Source organism: Triticum urartu, chromosome 3A, assembly GCF_056163025.1.
Source record: "Triticum urartu cultivar PI428250 chromosome 3A, HENAU_Tu73, whole genome shotgun sequence".
NCBI classification, from domain to species: Eukaryota; Viridiplantae; Streptophyta; class Magnoliopsida; order Poales; family Poaceae; genus Triticum; species Triticum urartu.
Window position 1 is genome coordinate 447,372,901 of NC_141875.1, and position 18,994 is coordinate 447,391,894.

Genomic DNA, 18,994 nt, shown 5'->3' on the forward strand with positions numbered 1-18,994 from the left:
ACCTCGTGAACTTATGCATAGGGGTTGGCACACGTTTTCGTCTTGACTCTCCGATAGAAACTTTGGGGCACTCCTTGAAGTTCTTTGTGTTGGTTGAATAGATGAATCTGAGATTGTGTGATGCATATCGTATAATCATACCCACGGATACTTGAGGTGACATTGGATTATCTAGGTGACATTAGGGTTTTGGTTGATCTGTGTCTTAAGGTGTTATTCTAGTACGAACTCTATGATAGATTGAACAGAAAGAATAGCTTCATGTTATTTTACTACGGACTCTTGAATAGATCGATCAGAAAGGATAACTTTGAGGTGGTTTCATACCCTACAATAATCTCTTCATTTGTTCTCCGCTATTAGTGACTTTGGAGTGACTCTTTGTTGCATGTTGAGGGATAGTTATATGATCCTATTATGCTATTATTGTTGAGAGAGCTTGCACTAGTGAAAGTATGGACCCTAGGCCTTGTTTCAAAGCATTGCAATACCATTTTAGCTCACTTTTATCATTAGTTACCTTGCTGTTTTTATATTTTCAGATAACAAAAACCATTATCTACTATCCATATTGCACTTGTATCACCATCTCTTCGCCAAACTAGTGCACCTATACAATTTACCATTGTATTGGGTGTGTTGGGGACACAAGAGACTCTTTGTTATTTGGTTGCAGGGTTGCTTGAGAGAGACCATCTTCATCCTACGCCTCCCACGGATTGATAAACCTTAGGCCATCCACTTGAGGGAAATTTGCTACTGTCCTACAAACCTCTACACTTGGAGGCCCAACAACGTATACAAGAAGAAGGTTGTGTAGTAGACATCAAGCTCTTTTCTGGCGCCGTTGCCGGGGAGGTTAGGGCTTGAATGTATATCTTTAGATCTTGCAATCGAATATTTTAGTTTCTTGCTTTATCACTAGTTTAGTTTATAAAAGAAAGTTAAAAATGGAATTGAGGATACCTCATATGCTTCATCTTTTTCATGTCTTTCATGAAAATAAGGATTCCGATAATTGTGCCAAAGTGTTAGAAGAAGAATGCATTAGATTGTTTGGCACTAAATATTTGGATAATGAGCATGATTGCAATGTTGTTAGTATGAATTCCTTGAATACCCATGATGCTAATGATATGCAAAGCCACAAGCTTGGGGAAGCTATGTTTTATGAAGATGATATTTTTTGTCTCCCAAGTTTTGATGAGCAAATTTATTATGATGATAGAATACCTCCTATTTATGATGATTATATTAATGAAAGTGGGTTTGGAAGAGTGTCAACTTTAGGAAGTAATGATCCCACTATTTTGGAGGGTATTGAATCTTATTGTGATAATTATGAAAGTGGATTTGGAGAGGTCATGACTTTATTTAGTAATGATTCCACTATTTCGGAAGAGGTTCCAATTGATTATGAGAACAAAGTTGCTATCTATGATGATTATTGTGATGAATTGTATGCTATTAATAATAATGATAACTATGAAAATTTTCATCATGATTTTAGTTTTCAATTGGATTATGCCTCACATGGTAATTATTTTGTTGAGTTTGCTCCCACTATTATTCATGAGAAGAAATTCGCTTATGTGGAGAGTAATAAAATTTATATGCTTGTAGATCATGAAAAGAATGCTTTATGTGATGGTTATATTATTGAATTTATTCATGATGCTACTGAAAATTATTATGAGGGAGGAATATATGCTTGTAGGATTTGCAGTAATATCAAGTTTCCTCTCTATGTGTTGAAAATCTTAAAGCTATGCTTGTTTTACCTTCCTATGCATGTTGATTCTTGTTCCCATAAGTTGTTTGCTCACAAAATCCCTATGCATAGGAAGTGGGTTAGACTTAAATGTGGTAGTCATATTCTTCATGATGCTCTCTTTATGTTTCAATTCTTATCTTCTATGTGAGCATCATTGAAATCATCATGCCTAGCTAGGGGCGTCAAACATAAGCGCTTGTTGGGAGACAACCCAATTTTATTTTTGTTCCTTGCTTTTTGTTCCTGTTTAGTAATAAATAAATAATATATCCTCTGTTCTGATTGTGTTTTTTTATGTTTTAATTAGTGTTTGTGCCAAGTAAAGCCTTTAGGATCTTCTTGGGTGATTGTTATTTGATCTTGCTGTAAAAAACAGAAAGTATGCGCTCACGAGAATAATTTTTATTTTCTACCAGAGAGCGATAAAATACCAATTACACTTGCAGTAGGTTAATAAACAATTTTCCTAGGACTTCCTAATTTCTCAGGATTTTTGGCGTTACAGAAGTATTCGGAACCTACAGATTACTACAGACTATTCTGTTTTTGACAGATTTTGTTTTCTATGTGTTGTTTGCTTATTTTGATGAATCTATGAGTAGTATCGGAGGGTATGAACCATAGAAAAGTTGGAATACAGTAGATATTACACCAATATGAATTTAGAGTGAGTTCACAAAAGTACCTAAGTGGTGATTTATTTTATTATACTAACGGAGCTTACGAGTTTTCTGTTAAGTTTTGTGTTGTGAAGTTTTCAAGTTTTGGGTAAAGATTCGATGTACTATGGAATAAGGAGTGGCAAGAGCCTAAGCTTGGGGATTGTCGGATTTCAGGTTCCGGCAGACCCTTAAGGTTCGAACTCTGGGGTGCGCACGGAGATCTTTCCCCTACCGACTCCCGCTTCTATGGCTCGCAAGAAATCTAGGCTGGAAAGAAGAACACACAAAGGACACGAGGTTTATACTGGTTCGGGCCACCGATGTGGTGTAATACCCTACTCCAGTGTGTGGTGTGGTGGATTGCCTCAAGGGCTAATGATGAACAATATAGGGGAAAGAACGGCCTCGCTAGAGGTGTTCTTCAGCTGGTGCGGTGTGTTCTACTCGGTCTGCCCCCTCCCTCTATGGTGGCTAGTCCTACTTATAGAGGCCCTGGTCCTCTTCCCAAAATGTGAGCGGGAAGGGCGCCAAAAATTGGCCATTTTGAAGGGGAACATCTAGTACAAGTTATCCTGACCAAAGGTGGTCTTCGTCTGCCAAAAGCACTGGTGATGACGCCGTCTTGGGCTCCATGGTGACCTCCGTCCTGCCTCTCTGTTGGTCTTGGTCTCGTTGCACCGGAATGGTAACCTTTGCCCGATGCCTTGGACTGTGCTTGTTCCCTTTGCACCAAAAGGGAAACAAGGACACTGCACAGGCCGGCACCCGCCTGGCGCCCGCTGATCTCCATCGTCATGGCTTGCGTCACGGGCTCCTCGCGAGGTGCCCCTGCCTTGATCTCTCTGCCTCCTCACGAGCCTGCCTGATGAGGCTGCTCCTGAGGAAGCTTCCTGTCATCCGCCCCGCAAGGCTTGGCCCCTTGCGAGGGTCTTGAGCTTGAGCTGATGAAGCTAGGCCGCATTGGGCCCCCACTCGAGCCACGCCGCAGGCCGCAGGCAGGCAAGTCTGGGGACCCCCATTCCCAGAACACCGACAGTAGCCCCTGGGCCCAAGGCGCGCCCGGGCTTGGCTTAGCAGAGAAGCGAAGGGGCAAGCGTGAAGCGCCGCGGGCCCCAATAGCCTACGGCCTCAGGCGCCATGTGGCGATTGATTGGACGTGGGCGTCTGTGCTTCCCCACGACGCCTTGTTACACGCCCGGCTAAGCGGACCCGTAGTTGCACATAGTTGTTCCCCTTTTCGCTGCTCGCTCGCCTCCTACCTTTCCTTCTTCTTCGAGCTCCAACCTCCGCCGCCAATCCGGCTCAAGCTCTTCCCTCTTTCCATCGCCATGGCGCCAATGAAGAAAGGAAATGGAAAGAAGCCCGCGCCTTCGCCCCGCTCACCTCCGGTGGCGGCCCCCGCCGTTGATCGGTCGATCATACTCAATCCAGAAGCCTTGAACAAGGTCCGCTCTGCCCTTGCCACCATCTTCAACGAGTGTGGCAGGACCACAGTCTGGCCTGCGTCCCATGCCTCCCTTGATAGGATCGTCATGGAGGTCTGATTCTTCGCCGATGCCCTGTGGGCGGGTCTGGTTCCCCCCTTTTCCCTTTCTTCAATGCGGTGCTCTCCAATTATCAGATCCGCATGATGCACCTCGGGCCTGAGTCCATTACCCTTCTGGCTATCTTTGCTTTTGTTTGCGAGGCAATGGTAGGCATTCCTCCTTCCGTTGCCCTGCTGCGCCACTTCTTTTCTTTGCGCTTGAGCGAACCCACTCAGTGCTCAGGGTGCGTGGGCTTCTTCGCCATGCCAGAGATGGCCGCTTCAGGGATCGACTTCGGACTTCCTCCTCCTGAGGTCAGGTTCAGAGAGCGGTGGCTGTATGTGGATGTCGGAGTGCCCAACCCTCTGCTCTCGCACCCGACCTCGCCTGCTATTCCCCACTCGGGCTGGGACCATGAGATGCTCGCGAGCCCCCGGCTCGCCTTCGTCTGGCGCCGCTTCCAGAGTTTGAGGGCGCTCATTGTGATAGCACCCAAGGTGGTGAAGGAGTTCCTCCAATGCCGCATTGCTCCTCTCCAGCGCCACTCCCGGCGGATGTGGGATTTTGCGGGGCACAGAGACCGCATGCGACTTCAGGAGGAGGACTTGGCGCCTGAAGTGCTGCGGACGGTGCTCAGGGTCTTGACTAGTGACCCTTCCCCAAGCAACCTTCGGCGTGATGTTGCCCTTTTGTATCTTTGCTCTGGCAGGGCCGATTTTGTGAGGCAGATGCCCAGCTTCAACGAGTGGGGGCTGCGCCCGGCTGGCTTCACGGGGCCCCGCGAGAACCCAGCCGCCGTGGTTGCTCCCCCTGTCGTCCACAGTGGTCCTTCCTCAGGCGATAGAGCAGGGAGACGAGAACCAGCAGGAGCTAAGGTGACTGATGTCGAGGTGTCGATGCCGCGAGAAGCCCTGAAGGCGGTGCCTCCCGAGGCCCGCCCTGGAGCGGCGACAGGCGCAGAGTTACGGCCCTTGGCTCTTGAGGCCGGGGCTCCCGAGGCCCCAGCCGTTCCTCGCGAGGCGACGCCTGATGGCGTCCCCCAGGCCGGCTCCTTCGGTGCTGATCATCTTGACGCTTCTTCCGCGCCCCAAGCCGACCCCTACGTTGGGCGCTTAGGTCGGTTCCGTGTAGATTTCGAAGCCCTCCATAAGAGGAAGGAGGCCTTGGGTGGCGACGACCGCCCTTGCCGCTTGTTGAAGCGCAGGAAGTACTTCGCCCTAGACGAGTAAGTCCTCTTCTTTCTCTGCTCATTTACTTTACTATCCCTGCGGCTGATTGTGGCCTTTCAGGCCCCGTCCTGCCAAATTCGTCGAGTCGGCCCGGGAGCTAGCCCCCAAAGCTTCGCCTTTTCCACTGGCTCTGGGCGCGCCGAGCTCGAGCGGCACCTCCGCCACTGGACCGGTCGGTGGAGTGGTCCGTTCCACCGGGCACCTTGAGCCTACGCGCCTGCTGTCCTTTCTTCATGAATCCTCCTGGGGTACATCCGGCTTGCCCCGCGTTCCTCCTCTGATCATAGAGAGTGAATGGTTGAAGTCTGCCGTCAGCTCCTCCTCCGTGGGTGGACTGACGCCAGGCTAGATTCCCAGAGGGGTCCATTCGGCGATGGCTAGGGCGCCAGCCCCCAGCCCCGTGCCGGGAGGGGGCATGCCACCTCGGGGCCCTCCGCATACTCCGGTGGAAGAGGGTGATGTGGAAGACATGCTCAGGCGCGCTCGGGAGCGTTGCGCCCTTCGCCAAGAGTTCCTCCAGGGGGCGGCGGATGCGGTGAGCTGGATCGGGGCAGAGCTTGCTGGCGAGGATGCGCACCTCGAGGCCGAAGGTTTGTGCCTCGCTGAGGAGAGGCGCAAACTGAAGGTAGCCGTCTCCCTCGCGCGTCACCAACATGATCTTGACAACGCGAAGGCTGAAGCGTCGCTGGTGGCTTCGCGGGAGGCCTGCTCCCAGGCCATCGAGGAGGCTCGGGAAGCAGACCGTCGGCACAGAGATGCGGAGAAGCGCGCATGGGAGCTCCAAGCCAAGAGAAACTCCCTGGAGCAGCAAGTGGGACTGCACCAAGTGGCCCTTGAGTCGCTGAAGGGGGCCTCCGTCGACCGGGCAGAGCTGTTAAAGCACGAGGAGGCGCTGACGCTGGAGGCCGCCGATCGCAACCTTGACCTTGAGCGGTTGGAGACAAGGGAGCGCCTGGTGGCTCAGACGGAGGATGACGTTGCTGTGCACGAAGCCCGGGCCCAGGAAGAGGTCGACCGCCACGTGGTGGAAGCTCGCTTGGCCTTCGAGCGCGAATACGAAGCGAGGTTGGGGCTGATCAGGGCCGAGGCTGAGGGTAGGACTGCAGCCCTCAGGGCCAAACTGGCTGAAGTGACGCGGCGTGCGGACTCATCCGCAGCCGCCCTTGGCACAGCGCAGGTGGAGCTGGCCTCCTCCCGGGCCAAGCTGCTTCTTCTCCAACAGAGGATTGATGACGCCGAGGCCATCGCGCAGCGAAATGAGGACGAGATCCGTCAGCGGCGGGTTATGGAACACGTGCATGCCCCCATGCTTCAAATGCTCAGGGAGAGGGCTAACACAGCTTTGGGCAACATTTGCGAGGCTGCCGCATGAGGCCAGCTACGCCGGCAACCTCCAGTTTTTCACCGACATGGTGATGCTTCTGGAGAACCGCTCCGAGAGGTCCCGTTGGCTTGTCGAAGAGAGAAGCCGAGCCTTGCTCGGGCGTGCCTTCTCCTGTGTCTTTAGCTATCAGCAGGGCAGGGACCCCCACTTCGACTTTGACACTGTCATTGCACCCATGCCCATAGCCGTCCGGGGCGACCTGGTGCAATGGGTGGAGGACAACATGGACGCCCTCGTCAGGGCCTTTGCATATGACGATGATGGCATGATCGTGGCCTCCAATGAAGGCGGCGTTGTGGATGAGCCTGGCGCTGTCGGAGGTGTTGGCGGTGGCGGCGACAATGTCAGCGATGCCAGTGATGCCTCCGGGGGTGCCCCAGAAGATGCGGTGAGTGATATGTCCAACTGACCGTATGTCGCTGCTGTTTACCCTACACGAAGAAGGCTTGGGCTCGGCCCAGAAGAATGTAAGAGCATTTTGGGAGGGGAGGCCCCTCATGTAAAGGTTTGCGATCAGTACCCTGGTAAACATAATGTTGTGTGTGAGCTTAGCTGCAAGCCCGGTGATGGGTCAGCTGACTTGTTTACCTTTCGACTCCGACGAGTCCCGAGCGGGCCTGCGGGGGCCGCCGCACCTCGGGTGTCTTCTGATTATCTTGTTGATCCTGCGATGAGAACCTCGGGAGAGGGTGCGGTGATAGCGGTCCCGTCTGTAGACGTGCCTGGCCCGTCCCGGCTCACGAGGGGCTCGTGAGGGGGGGGGGCAGCCGACGCTAACTTTGGACGCAAAGCCGAAATCAGAACACGAGAGATTGCTCGAATGAGACTAAACACCCCTTCCCCAAACACATGCAAGTCTCGAGCTCAAATCCAACTTAAATCCAAACCGAAGAAACTTGTCAACAAGGAAGAAGCTAAAAGCAAAAGGCCGCATCCGGCACCTAGTCTAGTCTTCGACGTCTTCTCACCAGCGCGGACCTAAGTGCTGCCACTGGGCGTGGGCGGGAGTTCCCGAGGCCCGAGGGCAGCTCTCCGGAGACTCCGGGGCATGTACAGCCCCACTCATTATTACGTGAGAGTGTCATGGGAGGCGAGCTTCACAGGCACTGGACCTTCTTCATAGGTACCGGCCTTGCTTCATATCACTTGACGAGGGCCCCGCCTTATGCCTCACTCTACCACCATTGATGGCGGCCGGAGACCAAGGACGACGCCAATGGGGTAGAGCGGTCGCCAGCGGTTCCCCCGACGACCACGGGTCCTCTGCCGGGGGCAGGCCCTGGGGCACCTCCCCGGCAGAGGGCCTACCTCCTGAGAGCGCCTTGCTCCGACCGCTGCGGGTGAGAACCCGGATCTCGGCCCCTCTCCTGCAGCCCCCTGCGCCCTCCTCCTGAGGGATAGGAGGCTGCAGCATTGGGGCAGCCATCTACTGTGGCGACCTGTATTTCCTGCGACCCATGGTTAGCATAAGCTTGCTCCTGAGGAATGAGTGGTACCCGATAGTTGCTGCCGCCGGTGCGGTTGTCGAGGCTCTCTTGGGGTTCCTGAAAGAGCTCGGGTTCTGGCGCCTCCTCGCCCCAGCCTGGCTCGAGGAATGAGCCATGATCTTCTTCTAGTGCGCACCCCTGATCCACCATGCGGGGCACATAAGCTTCTGGGGCCACAGTCGTGGGCCTCGCTGTAGCGCCCCGCATGCCACGCAGTCCGGCTTGGAGCGTCGTCTTGGGGGTGATGGCGCGGCGGTCCGCCGAAGCCGAAGGTCGCGGCGTGCACCCCTTCACTGGCCGGAGATGGGGCCGGCATGACTTGTCGCCCGGTGCCGACGGAGGCGTTGTCCTTGAACAGGCCCTAGAGTCCGCTTGAAGTTGTGTGAGCACATATAATGCCGCCATACGGCCCGCCCTGGATCTGGGGCGGCAGCTGGATGCAGAAAGGAGGTGCTCCTGAGGCGGCGGCGTCTAGGAGCTCGGCTACTCGCTCCAACAACACGTCGCGGCCGCCCTCCAGTAGCCGGCACGGTAGCAGCTCTCGGGCCACCGTGAGCGCGGCCCTGGAGTTCGCCTGTTCCCGTCGGGTGTGCGGCGCTGTGGCCGCGGTGTGGTTTGAGGCCCTTGCTGCGGCCCGCACCTGCCGTGGTGTGAGGGCAGGCGGCGTCTGGCCGCGTCGCCCGCGCCCCGCAGCGCCCTGTGGAGCGCGGGCTGCCTGAGGTGCAAGATTGAGGTCGCCCTGAGCCGACGACACGGCGTGGGCGGGCCACGCCGCCCAGCGCTCGGCGTTGGCGGCCGGGTCGCTTGACATCTGAACGGCAAGGCGACGGAACACGATGCGGAGGAAGAAGGATTCCGGCGCACCCCTACCTAGCGCGCCAAATGTCGGATTTCGGGTTCCGGCAGACCCTTAAGGTTCGAACTCTGGGGTGCGCACGAAGATATTTCCCCTACCGACTCGCGCTTCTATGGCTCGCAAGAAATCTAGGCTGGAAAGAAGAACACACAAAGGACACAAGGTTTATACTGGTTCGGGCCACCGATGTGGTGTAATACCCTACTCCAGTGTGTGGTGTGGTGGATTGCCTCAGGGGCTGATGATGAACAATACAGGGGGAAGAACGGCCTCGCTAGAGGTATTCTTGAGCTGGTGCGGTGTGTTCTACTCAGTCTTCCCCCCTCCCTCTATGGTGGCTAGTCCTACTTATAGAGGCCCTGGTCCTCTTCCCAAAATGTGAGCGGGAAGGGCACCAACAATTAGCCATTTTGAAGGGGAACATCCAGTACAAGTTATCCTGACCAAAGGTGGTCTTCGGCTGCCAAAAGCACTCGTGATGACGCCATCTCGGACTCCATGGTGACCTCCGTCCTGCCGCTCTGCTGGTCTTGGTCTCGTTGCACCGGAATGGTAACCTTTGCCCGATGCCTTGGACTGTGCTTGTTCCCTTTGCACCGAAGGGGAAACAAGGACACTGCATAGGTCGGTGCCCGCCTAGCGCCCGCCTGATCTCGATCGTCATGGCTTGCGTCACGGGATCCTCACAAGGTGCCCCTGACTTGATCTCTCCGCCTCCTCGCGAGCCTGCCTGATGAGGCTGCTCCTGAGGAAGCTTCCTGTCGTCCGCCCCGCAAGGCTTGGCCCCTTGCGAGGGTCTTGAGCTTGAGCTGATGAAGCTGGGCCGCACTGGGCCCCCACTCAAGCCACGCCGCAGGCCGCAGACAGGCAAGTCTAGGGACCCCCATTCCCAGAACGCCGACAGGGATGCCCAAGGCACCCCAAGGTAATATTCAAGGACAACCAAGAGCCTAAGCTTGGGGATGCCCCAGAAGGCATCCCCTCTTTCGTCTTCGTTCATCGGTAACTTTACTTGAAGTTATATTTTTATTTACCACATGATATGTGTTTTGCTTGGAGCGTCATTTTATATTATTTAGTTTTGCTTGCTGTTTGAATAAAATACCAAGATATGAAATTCTTAAATGTTAGAGAGTCTTCACATAGTTGCATAATTATTCGACTACTCATTGATCTTCACTTATATCTTTCGGAGTAGTTTGTCATTTGCTTTAGTGCTTCACTTATATCTTTTTAGAGCACGGTGGTGGTTTTATTTTGAAGAAATATAATAATCTCGTGCTTCACTTATATTATTTTGAGAGTCTTTAGAACAGCATGGTAGTTTGCTTTGGTTATGAAACTAGTCCTAATATGATGGGCATCCAATAGGGATATAATAAAAACTTTCATATAGAGTGCATTGAATACTATGAAAAGATTGATACTCGATGATTGTTTTGAGATATGAAGATGGTGATATTAGAGTCATGCTAGTTGAGTAGTTGTGAATTTGAGATATACTTGTGTTAAAGTTTGTGATTACCGTAGCATGCACGTATGGTGAACGGTTATGTGATGAAGTCGGAGCATGATTTATTTATTGATTGTCTTCCTTATGAGTGGCGGTCGGGGACGACCGATGGTCTTTTCCTACCAAGCTATCCCCCTAGGAGCATGCACGTAGTACTTTGTTTTGATAACTAATAGATTTTTGCAATAAGTATGTGAGTTCTGTATGACTAATGTTGAGTCCATGGATTATACGCACTCTCACCCTTCCACCATTGCTAGCCTCTCTAGTACCGCGCAACTTTCGTTGGTACCATAAACCCACCATATACCTTCCTCAAAACAGCCACCATACCTACCTATTATGGCATTTCCATAGCCATTCCGAGATATATTGCCATGCAACTTTCCACTGTTCCGTTTATTATGACACGCTCCATCATTGTCATATTGCTTTGCATGATCACGTAGTTGACATCGTATTTGTGGCAACGACACTATTCATAATTCTTTCATAGATGTCACTCATGAGTCATTGCACATCCCGGTACACCGCCGGAGGCATTCATATAGAGTCATATTTTGTTCTAAGTATCGAGTTGTAAGTAAATAAAGTGTGAGTGTCATCATTATTAGAGCATTGTCCCAGTGAGGAAAGGATGATGGAGACTATGATTCCCCCACAAGTCGGGATGAGACTCCGGATGAAAAGAAAAAAAAGAGGCCATAAAAAAAGAAAAGGCCCAAATAAAAAAATAAAAAATAAAAAAATGAGAGAAAAAGAGAGAAGGGGCAATGCTACTATCCTTTTACCACACTTGTGCTTCAAAGTAGCACCATGATCTTCATGATAGAGAGTCTCCTATGTTGTCACTTTCATATACTAGTGGGAATCTTTCATTATAGAACTTGGCTTGTATATTCCAATGATGGGTGAGGGAGTCCTGGATTAGGGGGTCTCCGGACAGCTGGACTATATCCTTTGGCCAGACTGTTGGACTATGAAGATACAAGATTGAAGGCTTCGTCCCATGTCCGGATAGGACTCTACTTGGCGTGGAAGGCAAGCTAGGCAGTACGGATATGGATATCTCCTCCTTTGTAACCGACCTTGTGTAACCCTAGCCCCCTCCGGTGTCTATATAAACCAGAGGGTTTTAGTCCGTAGGACAACATACAATCATACCATAGGCTAGCTTCTAGGGTTTAGCCTCTCAGATCTCGTGGTAGATCAACTCTTGTAACACCCATATCATCAAGAATAAATCGAGCAGGACGTAGGGTTTTACCTCCATCAAGAGGGCCCGAACCTGGGTAAAACATCGTGTCCCCTGCCTCATGTTACCATCCGCCTTAGACGCATAGTTCGGGACCCCCTACCCGAGATCCGGCGGTTTTGACACCGACATTGGTGCTTTCATTGAGAGTTCCTCTGTGTCGTCGCCGTTAGGCTTGATGGCTCCTTCTATCATCGATAGCGATGCAGTCCAGGGAGAGACTTTTCTCCCCGGATAGATCTTTGTGTTCGGTGGCTTCGCACTGTGGGCCAACTCGCTTGGCCATCTGGAGCAAATCGAAAGCTATGCCCCTGGCCATCAGGTCAAGTTTGGAAGCTTAAATTACACGACCTATATCTGCGAAGACTTGATCTTCAACGGATTCGAGCCCCTGCCTTGTGCGCCACGCGGTCACGATGAGTACGGTTTAGCTCTACCATCAGACCGTATTCAGGAGATCGCACCGGCAGCCGCTCCGAGCCTCAATTCGGAGCCATTTGCGCCATCCATGGACGGGTGGATAGACCCCGTCACGGAGGCCGTATCCTCAGCGGCGATCGAGCCGAATATCGACCTTACCCTTCACGAGAGCCGTGTTGCCAAACTGCCGGATCCTTCCCCGGCCACGGACTCCGAACCGCCTGCGCCCGTGCCTATCCAATCCAACTGGGCGCCAATCATGTAGTTCACCTCCATGGATATCTTTCAGCACTCGCCCTTCGGCGACATACTGAATTCATTAAAGTGTCTCTCCTTGTCAGGAGAGTCCTGGCCGAACTATGTCCGGCAGGATTGGGATGCGGATGATGAAGAAATTCGCTGCCCACCCACCACCCACTTAGTAGCCATTGTCAATGACTTAACCGACATACTCGACTTTGACTCCGAAGACATCGACGGTATGGACGACGATGTAGGAGACGAACAGGAACCACTGCCCACAGGGCACTGGACGCCCACTTCATCACATGACGTATACATGGTGGACACACCAAAAGAAAACAACGACGAGGAACGGAAGGACGCAACGAAGGGTTGTCCCCTCGAGAAGCAGCCAAAGCGGCGGCGTAAGCGCCGCTCCAAATCCCGCCTCGGCAGAAACAACGATCATATAGACCCAGCGTTAGAGCATGGTGAACCATCGCCGGACCACAGCAACACGGAGAATCAAACCGAACAACCCGACTTTGTCAAAGATAATAGTCCGGACGACATCACACCGGATAGACACCCGGAGCAACAGAATGCCCGTCAAAGGCTTGTTTCCACCGCGAGGAGTCTAAAAAAGCAGAAGCAAAGGCTCAAGGTTGCGCAAGACACACTCAGAATAAGATGGAGTAAAGTACACAACACAGCAGCGAAGTACGGCGGTAATCGCCCCACCAAGAGCTACCCGAAGCGGAAGTTCCTACCTGAATTAGATGAGGAGGCCTCAGATCCCCCGCAACCAAAAATTAAAACGGCCATCTGGCCAGATAGACGAACTCACGGCCAACATAGAGCGGCAAACAATGCCGCACATAAGCCAATACGCGATCCACGCGAGGGCTCGCATCAAAAGGACGGCGCAACCTGATCCATCATGGACCACGCAAGCGCGCTCCAGCATACGATGCAACACAACAAACATCCGAACAACGCGGTACACCCAGATACAGGGGTGCCGCACACCCCCTATGTTTCACTGACGAGGTGCTGGACCATGAATTTCCAGAGGGATTCAAACCCGTAAACATAGAGGCGTACGATGGAACAACAGACCCTGCGGTCTGGATTGAGGACTATATCCTCCATATCCATATGGCTTGAGGAGATGATCTCCACGCCATTAAGTATTTACCCCTCAAACTCAAAGGGCCAGCTCGGCACTGGCTTAAAAGCCTCCCCGAAAGCTCCATTGGAACCTGGGAAGAGCTCGAAGACGCTTTTCGGGCAAATTTTCAAGGGACTTATGTCCGACCTCCGGATGCGGACGATTTAAGTCATATAACTCAACAGCCCGGAGAGTCGACCCGAAAGCTTTGGAACAGGTTTCTTACTAAAAAGAACCAAATAGTCGACTGTCCGGACGCCGAAGCCTTGGCAGCTTTTAAACACAGCGTCCGAGACGAATGGCTTGCCAGACACCTCGGCCAAGAAAAGCCGAGAACAATGGCAGCATTAACAAGCCTCATGACCTGCTTTTGCGTGGGCGAGGACAGCTGGCTAGCCCGATGCAGCACCAGCGACCCAAGTACATCCGAAGTTAGAGATGGAAATGGGAAATCACGACGCAGCAAAAATAATAAGCGCCGGAATAAAGAAGACAGCCCGAAGAGCACGGCGGTAAACGCCGGATTCAGAAGCTCTCGGCCAGGTCAGCAAAAGCCGCCCTCTAAAGGCGCCAGAGATGAACTGTCCAGCCTAAACAAAATTCTGGACCAAATATGTTAGATCCATAGCACCCCCGATAAACCTACGAATCATACCCACAGAGAATGTTGGGTCTTCAAGCAGTCCGGCAAGCTCAACGCCGAACATAAGGGGCAGGATACACCAAGCGAAGATGAGGATGAGCCTGGCAAGCAAAGCACTAGGGAACATAAGAAATTTCCACCAAAAGTCATAACAGTAAACGTGTTACACGCGATAAAGGGGAGAAACAAAGTGGCACTCCCAGATAAATATGCCCAAGGGCCTATCACCGCGGAGTTCTACCACTGGCCGTCTCAACCGATCACCTTCGACCATCAGGATTACTCGGCAAGTATCCGGCGCGCAGGATGGGCTGCCTTGGTATTAGATCCAATAATTGACGGATACCACTTCACACGAGTCCTGATGGACGGTGGCAGCAGTATAAACCTGATATATCAGGACACAGTCCGCAAAATGGGGATAGACCCAACGAAAATTTGCCACAGCAATACTACCTTTAAAGGAGTAACGCCAGGCCTAGGGGCTCATTGCACGGGCTCCCTGCTACTAGAGGTTATACTCAGCTTCACCGATAACTTCCGTAGCGAAAATTTAACCTTCCACATTGCTCCGTTCCAAAGTGGCTATCAAGCACTACTTGGACGCGAAGCTTTCGCTCGCTTTAATGCAATACTGCATTACGCTTCCCTCACGCTTAAGATGCCCGGTCCACGTGGCATCATTACAGTAAATGGAAATATTGAGCGATCCCTGCGCACCAAAGAGAATGCGGCTACCTTGGCAGCCGCACACTAAAACGGCCTCACCAACTAAAGCATTCGATAAGTCGTCAAGACTACGGACACGGTTAGACGAGTCCGACGCAGCTATATGTAATTCATACAGGTTTGATGGCCATGCCCCTATTACAAATACAAGGGGCTCAACGCACGCAGACAAGTGGCAATTTTTACTCATCTTGAATTGTACATGGTTTCTTTAAACCTACCTTTTTGCACGACAACTTTTCACCTAAGTTCCTCTCTTTTACAGATGACCATCGTGCTACACCCATCCAGGATACAGCACAACAGAGACCTAGGCGCAGACGTGCAGTAGGGACCCGTTCCAAGGATTCTTTCTAGATTAAGACCATGCGTCAACCTTTTTTACTGTCTCTTGTTGATACACATTCCTCGGATTCTCAGTACAATTGAGAAGGGTGCTGACGTCTTGGCATGTGGCCACGTCAAAATAATGCACGTACCTAGACACCAGGGGCTTCTTACAAAGGGCACTGTTTAGGCCCGGTTTACACCATAAAGACCAAATACCTTAGGGAGTGTTCGGCGTCGCGAGTTTGGCCATATATGCATCACCTCCGAATCATGTCTTTGGTCAAATGTTGGGTTTGCCCGGCTCCTGTGTTTTGCTGCCTTACGTTCCGCTCTATCGGCTAAGGCGGCACCTGGAGAACTACTGCGATTGTGCCCTGGTTCATCCGGACGAGCACCTCAGTAGAGAAAGCCGAAAACTGACTGTCATGATATAGCGTGAGACTGGTCAACCACTCGATGACCTATCAGAATCTTAGAATTCCTCCGCCTTAACGAAGGGCCGTTTCCCGGCCAGGCATGTACGCACCCCGAATTCGGGTGAGTGCGGAGCCACCAGGGGCTATATAGTAGCCCCACTGTCAAACTCCTCTAGCTAAGTGAAAGTGTTAAAGCATTATAGTCCGGTTGCCTAGTTCGCTGTGCTATCACCTCCTTAATAGGACCAAGACGTTGGATTAAGTGTGAACACACGTCTTCTGCGAACACCCCCACATTATATGCATGGGGGCTGAAGTCGACAACTGCAATCTTTCAGGATATACATACATAAACGGCCGCATAGGAGGCATCATATTACTTTCGGGCAGAAGTATAAATACAGCCTTGATAAATTTACTAAAACATTGTTTTTTCAATGGGAATACATGTCACTCAAACATAATATTCTTCAAGCACTGGGCCTCTATCAAACAAGCACCCTCAAGAACTTCTTCAAAATAGTGCTCGGCAGCCACTCGGCCTATGGCCGAACCCTGTGCCGCAACAGTGGTAGCATCCATCTCCGCCCAGCATGCTTTGACACGGGCAAGGGCCATCCGCGAGCCTTCTATGCACGCCAACCTCTTCATCACATTGATGCGCGGCACCGCACCAAGGAACTGCTGCACCAGGCTAAAATAGTTGTTCGGCTTTGGCCTTTCCGGCCACAGCTGATCCACGACAGACCTCATGGCGAGTCCGGACAACCTATTGAGTTCGGCCCATTCGGCTAGCTGATCAGTCAATGGAAGCGGACGCTCTGGAGCGTTAACTGCGACCAGAACAGCTTGTCCACTTCACGATCTGTTTGATCTCGGAAGTGTTCGGCCGCATCGACCGCGCTCGCCGCCAAGTCCAGATATGCGTCTGCCGAACTTCACAGCCGATCCAGAGGGGCATACCGCGGATCTCCGAACTTCCTCCACAGCATAAAGTGCTTCCCAGCCACAATATCCCCGGCTTCACGCAGCTCCTCCTTCTTCGCTCTCATAGCAGAGCGGGTGTCTTTGGTCGCCATCGTGGCCTTTTCAAGGTCCGTCGCCTTCCCTCGATTTTCTTCTTCAAGGAATTGGCAACGGTCGGCAGTGTCTTTTAACTTTACAGCCATCTTGGTCATTTTCTCTTTGCTCTCGCAATGCGCGGCCTTCTCGGCTCTCAACTCTTCGTCCGCCTTCAAAGTAGCCGCATTACTACTCCTTGCTTGTTCTTTGGCTCGGGCAAGTTCCGCCCGAAGGGTCTCCACGGTGGCAGATCCATCTGCAGTCACAACATATTAAAGATACTGGCATCACGCTGCTCTTCCTATGTGACATTCACCAGAAAACATCACTTACCCTGTGCCTTGTCAAGCCGCTTGTTAACAAGCTCAATGTCGGCACCTGCCGCATCCAGTTGCCGCTTTAGTTCGGCAAACTCATTAGTCCGGCTAGCCGCCGGAGCTTCCATCACCTGCACATAAAGCGGTATGGTTATTACCTGGGACTATGATCCTCTGTTCACCGCCGTTCTCGGCGACAACCAGAGTCTCAGGGGCTACTATCTACACAGGGCACACCTAAAAATGTGCGGTAGCATCACAAATGTACGTCATTTTACGAACCTCAAAACCCGTCAGTACACTCATAAAGGCGTCATGCAACCCGCTTTCGGTGGATGAAATCCTTTCCATCACCGAACCCATCAATGTACGGTGTTCTTCCGAGATGGTCGCCCGCCTTAGCAGATCCCTCAGTGCGTCCAACCGCATACCAGACAGCGCCGAACTCTTTTGTTTGCCCTCTTCAAGAGCTGGATACCGGGGACTTCGGGTGACCATAGGATTATCTCCTGGCCTCACCGGACCCGGGGAGGCCCTCCTTGACGAAACTTCAAGGTCGCCCGCTTCTTGAGCGGGGGAGGCGTTTCGCTCTCCATCATCTCCGGAAGAAGATCCCCCAAAGACGAGCTCTGTTGAGAAAGGCTAAGATCCGAACTGCAAGATAAATGCTTCGGTCATTTTTCCTCGGAAGTAAGGTAGAATATCTTTACTATTAAGTATTTTTTTGATCACTTACGGCTTGTTAGAGGGCTGATCCCCGCGCGGACTTTGTGCGGCAAAAGCACCCTCCGAGGCAGGACCCTCCGGTGGAGACTTCTTCTCCCGTTTGGAAGCCTTGGTTTCCAGATCTTCAGAGGCAGTCCTCTTCCTTCCCCGAAGCGAGAGAAGGTCAGATTCTTCTCCTTGGTTATCCTCCTTCACGGAGGAGCTCATTCCCTCGGTTGGAATTGGTAGCGATGGGGGCCCGCTTTCGCCCTCATTATTCCCCCCTTTATCTTCCTTTGAGGGCTCTGGGCAAGGTGCTAGCTCGAGCATCTTTACCAGTACCAGATTGTCCAAACCCTCAGGAAGGGGGGCCGAACACCGAATCATCCTCGCCTTTGTTAGCCAGTCCTGGTCAAAGAGAGATTTCTCAGAATGACGTCATGATAAATGAAAGACGGTGTGTTCGGCTAGAGGATTACTTACTTGGTCGGTGGTGCGGTTGCTGCTCAGGCCCACGTCCTCGGTAGAATCCGGACACTCTATTTGGGGTCCGAAGAATGATTTATACATCTCCTCGTGCGTCAGGCCGACGAAATTCTGAATAGTGTGTGGTCCTTCTGGGTTGAACTCACACATGCGGAGGGGCCGGCATTTGCAAGGCCGGACTCGATGAACCAGCATGACTTGCACCACCATAACCAGAATGAAATCTCCTTCGAAGAGATCTTGAATGCGGCTCTGCAGTATAGGCACGTCCTTGGCTAGACCCCAGCTCAGCCCTCTGCTAATCCATGACATCAGTTGTGGTGGAGGGCCCGAGAGGAAAGTAGGGGAAGCCACCCACTAGGCACTTCTGGGAGCTGTGATGTAAAACCACTCCCGTTGCCATAATCCGGATACCTCTGGAAAGGAACCCTTTGGCCATGGAGCTCCAGCAATTTTGCTTATTAATGCGCCTCCGCACGCTACATGCTGCCCCTCGACCATCTTCGGCTTCACGTCAAAGGTCTTGAGCCCCAGGCCGAAGTGAGGGGTAATGCAGAGGAAGGCCTCACATACGACAATAAATGTCAAGATGTGGAGAAAGGAGTCCGGGGCTAGATCGTGGAAATCTAGCCCGTAATAGAACATCCAACCCCTAACGAAGGGATCCAGAGTGAGGCCTAGACCTCGGAGGAAGTGGGAGATGAACACAACATTCTCGTTGGGTTCGGGAGTAGGGACGACCTGCCCTCGGGCAGGCAGCCGATGCGAAACCTCGGCGGTCAGGTATCTGGCCTCCCTCAACTTCTT